Below are 12,166 nucleotides of genomic sequence, written 5' to 3' on the forward strand. Positions count from 1 at the left end.
ACCTTTTTTCCTTTGGATATATACCCAGCAGTGGGATTTGTGGATCAAATGGTAGATGTGCTTTAAGTTCTTTGAGATATCTCCATATAATTTTCCATAGAGTTTGTACTAGTTTGTAGTCCCACAAATAAGTGTAAAAGAACTACATTCTCTCTGTATCCATGCCAGCACCTGTTGCTTTGGGATTTTTTTTTTTTTTTAACACGAGCCATTCTCATTGGAGTTAGGTGATATCTCTTTATAGTTTCAATTGCATTTCCATAATGATAAGAGACATTGAGCATTTTTTTTCATGAGTTTATTGATCATTAGTATATCTTTCTTTGAAAAGTTTTTGTTCATATCTTTTACCCACTTTTTAATGAGGTTGTTTATTTGGTTGTTTCTTACTGATTTGCTTGAGTTCTTTGTAGATTCTGATTATTAGTTCTTTATCAGATGCATAGCATGCAGGCATTTTTTTCTATTCTTTGGGTTGTCTATTAGCTCTTTTGATTATGTCCTTGGCTATGCAGAATCATTTTAATTTCATCAGATACCATTTAATTAATTTTATTGTTGCCGTGATTGTTTTGGGGGACTGCTTCATGAATTCTTTGCTGATGCTGATATCCGTAAGAGTTTTTTCGTTGTTTTCTTCTGGGATTTTTATAGTGTCATGCCTTAGCTTTAAATCTTTTATCCATCATGAGTTAGCTTCTGTGAGTAGTAAGAAGTGCAGACCCTGTTTCACTCTTTTACATGTGGCTGTCCAGTTTTCCCAGAACCATTTATTAGATAGATTCTTTTACCCACTGTATGCCTTTATCTGTTTCATCAAAAATCAGATGAGAACAGGAGGTTGATTTCCTGTCTGTGTTACCTGTTCTGATCCAAATGTCTATGTCTCTATGTCTTTTATTTCAGTACCAAGCTGTTTTAGGTATGATAGCCTTGTAGTATAGCCTGAAGTCTGGTAAAGTGATGCTTCCTGCTTTGTTCTTATTATGTAAGCTTGCCTTGACTATTCAGGCCCTTTTCCAGTTCCATACAAAACATAAAACTATGGATAAACCTTTTATTGAGGCACACCTTGCATATAATAAAATGGACAGATTTGAAGTGTATAGTCCAACAAATTTTGAAAAAAGCATATACTCATATAACCACCAACCTAATCAAGAATTAGAACATTTAATCACCCAAGAAAATTCTTCTGTGTCTCCTCCAAGTCATAAACCCTTTGATTCCTATTACCACAATTTGTTTTTTCCTGCCAAAGAACTCAGCAAGCCACAATTTTACCTGTGTGCCACATTCTGCCTTTGTGTTCACCCCTTACATAGGTTTGGCAAAGGCAATTGAGGCCTTCATTCAGTAACATGAGCTCTCTTCTACATGACCTTGCCTGCTTTGGGCTCTGCTACTCCCAAGTTGTCCTGGGAATCTCTAATATCTGGTATCTGTCCATTTATGAAGTGGAAGCATGATCACAGTTTCAAAAGTTTTATGGTTGAGTCTGTGTTACCAAAAACCATTTGGAAGAAATCAAAAGTCATTTTATCAGTGGCCAACAATCATTGTATATCCATCATTGTCTACAGACTACAAAAGCCATAGTGCCATATAAAGTATTAAAAATTAAAGTTGGCTCCCTTGGCATGAAAAGATTTAGTAATCAGTGCTCCAAAATAAGTGGGATATGTGTACCTTCCAAGATGTATCCAAAAAGATATACCTAGCTGCAGTGGAAAAATAACCAAAGTTTCTATATTTATTTATCTTTTATCCCATCTTTTTATAATTCATTTTTGTGTGTATATGTTTCAAAATTTTTAAATATAATGCTACAAAATGACATCTCAGGGATGTCATCTCCCATATTCAGGGAGCATGGGCTTCCTATATTTAAGAAAAAAGCGTTTAGAGTGTACAGCAGGTGGACCCAGATGTGCACTTGCTGCCTTATCAGAAAGCTCATTTATCTCCACAGGATTGAGTAATGAGGTTGTTCTTTGGATGCTATTTACTCCCTAAAGGAATCTCCTCCTGGTCACTTTTGAAGAGAATATACACTTTAAATATTTTGTTATACTATGTGTTTGCTTTACCTGAGGGCAAAGGGGAGAGTAGAAATAATTTGAAGAGGGATAACATGTTACTTTTCTGAAAATCTCCATTCTAAGCTTTAAGATGGTTTTTAGGGCCTTATTTTCTGCCAGCAAAGTGCCTATAAAATTGTTTGGCACTGATTTTCTTTTTCTAAGTGTACTCTTGTATTGTCTCTTGGAAACCTCTTCATGAAGGGAATTTAATATTTCCGGCTCAGTTCCTCAAGGAAGGAAAGGAGAAACAAAGTTCTCAAGAGTAGCTACTATTGTTTGGGTAGGAAGACAGGCCAGAAAAACGAATCTGAAAGTCTTTAGAAACAATCACCGATTTTAGGCACAAATGCATTTGTGATGGCTGAGGATGGGACTGGTTTTCTCAAGTTACCTAGTGGGCCTTCAAAAGAAATTTGTAGACTTGATTCAAAAAGAGACATCATGGATATAATGTCAGTCAAATTATTGTCTCTCTAGGAGAACTGGAGGTTCAAACTGTGCTGTCTGTTCACAGTCCCTGTCTTCCCATATAGGTGAATAATATTATGTATTTATCTATTTTTTAACTAGCTGGATGCCAAATCTTTGTACTTTATAGATTCATGAAATATATACTTTGTCCCCAAAGTGATTTGCTACAATGTCTAGTTATTCTTGACTCCAGAAAAGTGGCCTACAAGATGGAGTCTGAGAAGGTAAAGTAAAGCAGTACAGCTGACCTAGTCTGCTCATCCTTCCTCACACACCTGTGTGATCATCTAGTTAAGGTTTCTCCATGACTGTGAGGATGTTCATCTCAGGAGATTTGAGGAAGTAGATGCACATAAACAGTAGGTGTTATGATATCAGTAGAGTAAAGAAAGGTTACTTTGATGATATGATGTTTTAATGATTCTCTTAGATATTTTGTTAAGTGAAAATTTCCTTTCTATTGCTTAAACATTTGCATTGTGAGAATGGAGACTACTTTGATGTCACTTCCTATCTGATAAAGTTAGTTTCCTAGTTTGTTTCCTTGTATTCCCATTATAAAAACTATTAGAATTGTAACTGAAGTAGAACCGAATTGAGAGACTACTCTTGCTGTTATCTAGAATTGCTAGCCTTCTGAAAATAAAGCTTGTTTGAAACTAAACCTCATCTCTGGACATGGGGACATGACAAGCAGCCAGACCCTCTTCGTCTGATAATGTTCTGACACAAAGCACTATTAAGAAAAGTCGTCTAAACATGACTGTTGACACAGTTGAACTCTCAGACAAGTTCACATCCAAATGTCACAATATATGTTATGTATTTGGGTTAAATATACTATAAAAGTAGATAGATATTTCTGATTAAACAAAAGGTATAAAGAAAATATGTTTTATATAATGATACTGATAATAATGATAATGATAATAAAAGGACATTGGTAATTGATTTGTTGCTGTTGATGGATTTATCTATTATTCTTTATCATCTTAAATAGAAAACATAACAGAATAGAAATGCTGTTTCATGGTAACCTAGGATCCCAACTTTTCATTTATATCCTGAAGCTTTCTGTGCTAAAATGATGTTAATCCCTAAGCTCTTGCACAGAGAAGGAACAAAGCTACTTTTCTGTGAAGGAGCTCAGGAAATTTCACCCAAAATATAACTCCTTAGTATAAAGAGTATTTTGAATTAAAGGCCCTTAGAGATCAACAGGCTTTGGAAAGAGCTTTATTTCTTTCATAAAAAAATCTGACCCATCACACACACACACACAAAACTGACTTCTCTTTCCCTTCTCCATTATCTCAATATATTACAGGAAAGCCAACCATAAATATAACCACAGCAGGCTCAAATCTTTTTAAATATAATACCTATTTCTCAGGTTAATTTAATTTCCAAAGAGATCATTTACAAGGCTGTTTCCCTTATCCATTTATTTCCCCCAAGTATCTACTTATCCTCCCTAGTAACTGTTTATTACCCCTCAATAGAATTATCTATACTCTTCATCTTCCCCTCCCCTCTGAAATGAGGGTATCTAAATTTCTGGACCCCACTGGGATACTGGGTAATCCCTCTGTGATTTTCACTGTGTTCACAGAGTTAGGGTGGAATGCTCAGAAGGTGCTCCAGGTGGGACTAGAAAAGAATTTCTCTAGGCTAAGATTTTATTTTATCTTAGAAAGAGAGACGAGAGGAAGTAAGAGAGGAATGAGTAAAACCAGGGGGATGACGTGGCATCTCAAAGAAAAAAAGTATTTCTGCAGCTGAGGTCAAGCAGGTGGTAAATTTAAGAGGGACCAAGAAAGGTAAGCGCTGCCAAATTCACAAGGTCTTACGAAAACTGGTCCATCTACTTTTCCTCTGGCAAGGTCAAAGATAGACGTTTTTCAGGTGTTTCCAATCCTGAGGTTTAATTTTCCTATTCTATCATTCATCCAGGAGCTTTTCAGAAAGAAATTCTAAAAGGCAGATTTCGTTTACAGGTCTAGTGATTATAAAGAAAATTGGCATTTCCTTTTGGTCTGCTGGGCTCCTCCATGGCTTGTGGGAAAGGATCTCTGGTATGGGGTGGGGGGCTGGGGGGCTAGCAAGAGAAAGAGAGAAAGAGAAAGAAAGCAGGCAGAGAGGGAGATTGATTTTTGGCCTTACTGAAAGACTATGAGTTAATAACTTCTGTAGTATAAAGACTGACGATCCTTACACACAGTAAATAAATCTCTTTCTCTTATTAATCTGCCTTATTGTGAGTTGATCTCTCAGTGAACCTTCCAGAGCAGAGGCGAATTTTCCCTCCCCTACATCTGGGTCCTGAAAATTGTATACGTCATCAATAGAACCAAGTGGTCACCCATGGTTAAAGGAGCTGCATTTACATGTTTCCTGAAAAACACATGGCACTTAGGATAAGTTCCTTTTCTTAACTACATCTAAGATCAGTGGAAGAAACTAGATGGGCTTCCTTTCCTTCTTTATGGCAAACTTGTGTCCTACATCTAAAATCAAAGAGGTACTCTGCCATTAAAGAAGAAATCCTGTTTGCAACTCCAAATTACTTTTGCTTCATTCAAACCAATAAAAGCATAAAATGCAATTGCCCCCCAGAGTATACCTGAAAGAAGGGCATTTAAATATCACTTGGGAGACAAACCACTATCAGAAATAGATGTGTGGTTACACAACTATACAGCCACACTGATAAATTGTCAGTTGCAGAGAGACAGTTAATGCTGCACATTAACTGTGCAGCATTAAGTCTCACAGCTGTAGGAAATAAGCCATGAATGGTGTCCTTGGTGGCATTGCAATTTCAAGGGGCGATGGATTTGCCCAGGATGTTTTCACTAATGACCTTCGGAAGAAGATTCTTGAACATGGCATGTTGAAAGCAAATTTGATTCAAACATGCTGGGGCTCTCAGAATGTCAAGCCCTTTGGAAATGCAAGTCACTCAAGACAGCCCCACATGATCAAAAATGGCACCAGCATCAATTAATGCCAACAGCCGCAATTAGGAAACCACAGATGAGTAGGGACATGAGAAGTTCTAATTTTCCCTTGCCTGGGATCTCTGTTCTTGGTGACACCTGTCATGTTTCATTGATATGAATACTTTTGGAGACCAGTCACCATCTTCTTGAAAATTGCATTTCTGACCAGCACTCCTAAGGCACAGTGTCAATTTATCTTCATTTGCAATGTCTCCCTAGACAGACTCTGAGGCTCCCAGAGAGGGAGACTACATGAGAAGAAGGGTGCAGAGCAAGGACTAGCTGCAGTCATGCATCTGGATACAGACTCAAGGGAATAAGGGTAGTTAGCATGTAGAGAAATCATTGCCACAGGTGCTGAGAGAAAACAGGACAGTAATATTTGAAAATGCTTTCTTATCACTATTCAGAAAATTAGAATAAAAGGAAGCAGTCCTATATGTTGGAAATATAATCTGAGAAAGAAGATCATTATAAATGCCATCTGGAAAACTTAAGGGGGATGGTCAAGGCAGAATCATCTCTTAACTCTCTGATAATTTTTTTAAAATGTAGGTCCTGTCTATAGTTGCAAAATTGTTAGTTTTTAGGAGGAACAAGGGTGTGAGTTACAATACAAGATGTGTGTTTGTGTCCACACACACACACTTCACATTAAACAACATTCTGAACGTAAAACGTTAAGAATGGAAAAGCATCTTTAGAAATACTAGTATTTAACAAAACCCAAAGACTACTTGCTTCTGTCCTTTACTTTCTGTTGAAGAAATAGAAACGGTGCAGACTGAGACACAATTTCTTGATAACATCTTTCTCTTTAAAAGAGCTTGGAAATCCTAACTATCGATCCAAATGCAAATGTAAGTTCACTGCTGGTTATCAGCTTCAGGTAGATAAATTTGAGAACTATGTAGTGGATGGATGAAATGTTATCTTTTTTCCCTTGCTGCTTCAGGTTTTTGGAGAAAGCATTTTTAGAGACCTTTGGGTTAAACCTAGAGTGCTCAGCAAATGCTATACTACAAGGCTGCATAATAAGAGCATAATTTTATACCGAGTTGGTATTTTTTTTCCGTTACCTAATAGAATTGAATTTAACACACAAAATCTTGATGGATGATCCTAAGTAGTTAATCAAATCTCATCTTTTCATTAATCTAATTTTATTGTCCTACATGCAGTCTCAGCAGTTTATCTTCAGCAGTAATTAGATTTTAGTTTTAATCCAAATAAGTTCAATTGGGTTTTAACTTCTACACATTTTCCTTGTTCTGCCGATATTGATCTAGAGAAGATTAGGATTCTATGAGGGCCTTCTACGGAGGCTTCTTCTGAATTGACACTTGTTCACCTGTTTCTCTTCCTGTGCCATAGACGTGTCCCACAACAAGATCAATATGTAGCTGACAGAAAAGGCAATGACAGGTTTGGACACTAATGGCAGGGTAGAGAGGTGGGAGAAGTTTATGACCTTGAAGTTAAGCAGACAGGTTCCTTATTTGTGAAATGCAGAGGGCTGTTGGGTATATTATTTACCCCAGTGAACTGTTGTGATGATTACATGAGATAGATGTTGACTTGAGTAGACATTGAGAAATTCATGTTACTCTCATTAAGACATTTGAAAGCCTGAAAGCTGATTGTTCAACTAGCAGGGAGGTAATATTTAATAAAATAAAAAAGAAAATGAAATGATCCTAATTGTGTATACCCTCATATTAATCTGAAATTTTAAAAAATTAAAAATAAATAAACCAGATTTTTACACTGAAAAAAAAAAGAAAAAAGAAATAATCATTGTTTTAGAGAGGGAGTTCTGGAGCATCTTTCCCTTAGCATTTGGCTGGGGAGCAGGATATTTAATTTTGGGTGTATACAGCATTTTGGTCGACAGGAGAAGTGAATGGGCAGCAGATGAGGCAGAGGAGTGTGAGGACTGATGGAGGAGGCAGCTCGACCAAGCAGGTCTACTTGCCAGCTTGGGGGAGTGGCAGGCACCCTCCTGGACACTCACTCCTCGTGTTCCTCACTGTGAATCCACAGCCAACAAGGAGTGAATTTCATGGGAAAAGAGTAAAAGTAAGAAGGTACTCACCCTTGAGTCCAAGAGCCAACTGTGGTCTACTTACACTTTGACTTATAAATGCCTGCTTGTTTTAGAGGTGCACTAATACAGCAGTGACTATCCAGGTCTGTGTGCCTATTTACATTTAAATTAGCTAAAATTGGTGACACTGGACCGGGCAAGTGGCCCTCGGGCCCCTCCAGCCACTCTGGGTGCAGAGCCAACCTTTGACCTCAGAGGACTAGGCTGGCCTGTTGCCCAGGCACAGCAGGATGCCCCCTCGTGGTAGGTGACATGATGAAGCTGCTCTGCTCCATCTCCAAGCAGAGGAAGATGAAGGTGACCGTCAAGCACTCAGGGAAGGGCACCCTTGTCACCGGGGGCCGGAGCCTTTGTCGGTGGTTTGGTCAGTGGCCCACCAGGAATAGCCGTGGGGGGGGGGGCATTGGAGGTCAGCTAGGTGCCTGGAGGACAAGTGAACAGTTTAAGCCAGTTCCACAGATCCTAATGGAGCTGTCCCCCACCGAGCAGCAGAAGCTCTTTAATGAAGCCACTGCCATCGTCAGGCACCTGGACTGGATGAACGCCATGCAGCTGACCGCGCTGGTCACGGGCAGCGAGGCCCTGCAGCAGCAGCTGCTGGCGATGCTCGTGAACTATATCACCCAGGAGCTGTGGGGCCGAGGTCAGGTATGACGACTAGGCTGCTTCTGCTGAGCAGCCGGGGCTTTGTTTAGATGATTCTCTGACTCTAGGAAGGTGCCCGGGGAGGTGGGGGAAGCCAGCGGCTCCCCTGAGAAATCTCCAGGCCGCCCATGTGTTACCTTCAACTGGAGAGCCTGCTGCTGCGGTGCGTGCGCAGTGGTCCAGAATGAAGAAGCCGGGTTTCGGTGGCTGTGTGCACTAGTCTGCAGTGGTGGCCGTGGGACGCGCTCCAGGGAGCAGCACAGGCCTCCCTGCTACGGGCCGAGCTTGCAGCTTCCTGGCTGCGCCTTGCCCGCCTGTGTAGGGTCTGGCGGACTTTACAGGCTTCAGCTGACTTTCCGGCTACACTTCACCCTCCCACCGCAGGGCCTTCGCATCTTGTGAAGACAAGGCCTCTTGCAAGCACCTGCTGCAGGACGGGACCCACGGGCTTGAGGTCTCAGGGCCTCGCAGGGGCCCCTGCTGGAATCACGTTTGTCTCTAGAGCACACCAGTGACTGCTGGGTGACTACGGAGGGGCGGTGGCCTGTTGAGGAAAGCCAAAACTTCCAGCGCCCTGGCGCCTGCGCCGGCTAGCTACTTACCCAGGCTCTCCGCTTCCCAGGGCCTTGCAGTTTCCGGGGTCCTCAAACTTTTTAAACAGGAGCCAGTTCACCGTCCCTCCGACGTTGGAGGGCCGGACTGCGGGCCCTGGGTCAAGTCGTCTGCTAAGCAGGACAGGCAGCGGTGGCAAAAACACCTGGCGGGCCGGATAAATGTCCTCGGCTGGCCTTATGTGGCCCCCGGGCCCGTAGTTTGAAGAGGACGCCTGGTTGGTAGTTCTTGAGTTATGCCTTTTAAAATGTAGTATTTTCTATAAGAAGGGCAGCCTCACTCACCTCGGAGCTGTTGTGAGTTCAGTCCCAGATCACCACAAGAAAGGGACTCCCGCAGCAAAGCAGTCACGTGTTACTCCGTTTCCTGATGCAGGTAAACGGTACGTTGAGGGGACACTGTTGTCTTTTAAATGTGTGATATCGCATATAAAGAACACACATACCTTAATTTAAAGACACTTAATTGGCGGGACACAGTGGCTCACTCCTTAATCCCAGCACTCTGGGAGGCCGAGGCCGGTGGATTGCTTGAACTCAGTAGTTTGACACCAGCATGAGCAAGAGCAAGAGCAAGACCCCGGCTCTACTAAAAATAGAAAAATTAGCCAGGCGTTGTGGCAGGTGCCTGTAGTCCCAGCTACTCGGGAGGCAGAGGCAGGAGGATCCCTTGAGCCTGAGAGTTTGAGGGTGTTGTGAGCTACAACGCCAAAGCACTCTACCCAGGGCAAAAAACCCCAAACGATACCAACACCCCACCCAAACTCCATTGCTCCTGACACAGAGACGTGAGGTGAGCGGACACAGTCGAAGAGAAGGTGCCAACAGGCTTCCTGAGTACACAGCTGATGAAAACCTTCAGTTTGTAAAAAGCCCAGTATCTCAAAGTGCCATAAATGCAGGGATGCCTATATTCCTCTTTCTGAAGGGGTGTGATCATAAACGGTCTCTAGGAAATGTTTGCACTGGAAAGATTCCCTAGTTCAGTTGACACTTTGGATCTATGGGGTTCTGATTCTAGTGATTAAATCACTGAATTAAAAATATTTGGAAAAGAGGCCGGCACCTGTGGCTCAGTGGGTGGGGCGCCAGGCCCATATACCGGCCAAACTGCAACAAAAAAGATAGCCCGGCGTTGTGGCGTAGCCTGTAGTCCTAGCTACTCGGGAGGCTGAGGCAAGAGAATCTCCTAGGCCCAGGAGTTGGAGGTTGCTGTGAGCTGTGATGTCACAGCACTCTACCAAGGGCAATAAAGTAAGACTCTCTCTCTACTAAAAAAAAAAAAAAATATATATATATATATTCGGAAAAGTACTGCATCTGTACTGAACATGAATGGATTTTTTTCCTTGTCATTCTTCCCTAAAGTACAAATGCAGGACCCCAGGTACTCACAGAATATTGAGTGTGTCAGGCACCATAGTATATGGGTGGATGGAGACAGGTTATGTGCAAATAGCACGCCATTCTTTATCCAGGACTCAGATTTTGGGATCCAGGGAAGGTCATGGAACCACCCTCCACCTCACCCCCACCCTGGATACGAAAGGATAACTGCACTGTGTTCACTTTGCTTTGGGGGCTATGACTTGAGTATCATCTAACTACAATAAATACTTTTCACTGAAAAAACAATAAATAAATTAGCTAAAATTATTATATAAATGCCTTGTTTCCTTGTGAGGCTGGCCATATTTCAAGTGCTCAATAGCCACAACCAGGAATTGACTAGCATTGGGCTGCAGAGGTGTGCAAGATTTCCATCTTCACCAAAGGCAGGTCCTGATTTTAGAGGACAGAAGGGAAACAGAGCTATGGTAAAATGAGCCATAGAGACACCAAGGTAGGTGTGGGAATTCTAGCTTCAAAGTTAACTTGCCACAGGGCCAACATAGGGCTGGTTATTTAATGTCTCTGAGCTTTGTTTACCTCAGCTCTGAAGTCAAGGTTAATAATGTCTTGTAAGCAATTGTAAGCAACTGCACATATTAAAGGTTTGAAAAGAGCGCTCAGTAAACAGCTATTATTGTTATTAACAGTAAATGTTAAAATAAGTAAATTAAAGACCCCAGTTCATGAAAACTGAATTGTGGTATTTCTGGAAGACAAGGTTAATATTTGGGGAGATCTTTCCAGCAATGTTTCAGTTTTATTACAGAGACAGCAGCTTTCCCCAAGTGCCACTAGGGACAATGGATCTGTACTTCAATGTGTGTCTGTGTTACACACAGGATACAGACACCTTTGCAATTAGATTTGGAAAATAAGAGAGAAGTATAAAGGACTATGTGATTTTTCACTAGAAAAAAGCATTAGAGGTAAAGGCTAAATATTCATTTCAAATGTGTGGCAAACTCTAAGCATGAATACTCCTTTCCCATCAAAAACAATCTTCTGTGCAGTTATTAATTTAAGATTAGTTTTTCCTGCCTACTTAATATGCAAAATGTACTGTGACAAACGTGGCTCTAGGCAGGGGGAAAAAAGGGCCTGAATTGCTCATTACAATGACAATGAAATAATGTTTTCTAAAAAACAATGTTTTCTTTTGTTTTTCCTATCCTGATAGGAAACCGTGAAAATCAAGCTCTATTCATCCTATCCTTTCGTTCCACTTCAAATGCATTCCTGACAGCCATTTAAAAAGTCTTTCCCCAAACTGAAATGAATATTTTCCAGACTAGTGTTAAGAATAGCAGCTTGTTTGCCTGATTCTCTAGCAACCAACACAATAACTATCATTGCATAACAAAGCCAGTAGGGGCCAAGCTGGGGCACTGAGGGCTGATGATAAATAATTCGGACTCCTGGGTGATTTCTGTTGGGTCACCAGAGAGTAACCTTGCATTTGTATTTCAGTCAACTCCAATCATTCTTCTTTGTCTCCAGGTATTGTCTTTGAGTGAAGAATGCCAAATTTCTTTGCAAAATGTCTTCTCTTTTCTTCATAAACCTGAGAATTGTTCAGTTCCGGGCAGTGTGGGTTGGCCCGGGACCCTGAAGGTCCTGATGGGTGCCCTTCCAGTCCCACCTGCTCTGCGCTGAAGAGGGGCTGTTTGATCAAGCTAAAGCCATGTTATGTGAGCATTACTGACTGGCATATTGTGAACGTTATCCTTGAAAAACATATTTATCCCACTGGTGATAGTGACAGTTTATGAATGAATGGATTTTTGAAATTAGTTAATTAGGAGGAACTTTATTGTAGCATCTGTCCCCTAGCAGCAAACAACACCTTCTGTGTGT

At 41.2% G+C, this 12,166-nt stretch overlaps 1 pseudogene; it reads left to right on the top strand.

Moving 5' to 3' along the window:
- Positions 1-8,110: 8,110 nt before the first annotated feature.
- Positions 8,111-8,318, top strand: LOC100955142 (annotated as a pseudogene).
- The last annotated feature ends 3,848 nt before the right edge of the window (positions 8,319-12,166 follow it).

The sequence above is a fragment of the Otolemur garnettii genome, unplaced genomic scaffold, assembly GCF_000181295.1.
Source record: "Otolemur garnettii isolate 467f Iridium unplaced genomic scaffold, OtoGar3 scaffold00064, whole genome shotgun sequence".
NCBI lineage: Eukaryota > Metazoa > Chordata > Mammalia > Primates > Galagidae > Otolemur > Otolemur garnettii.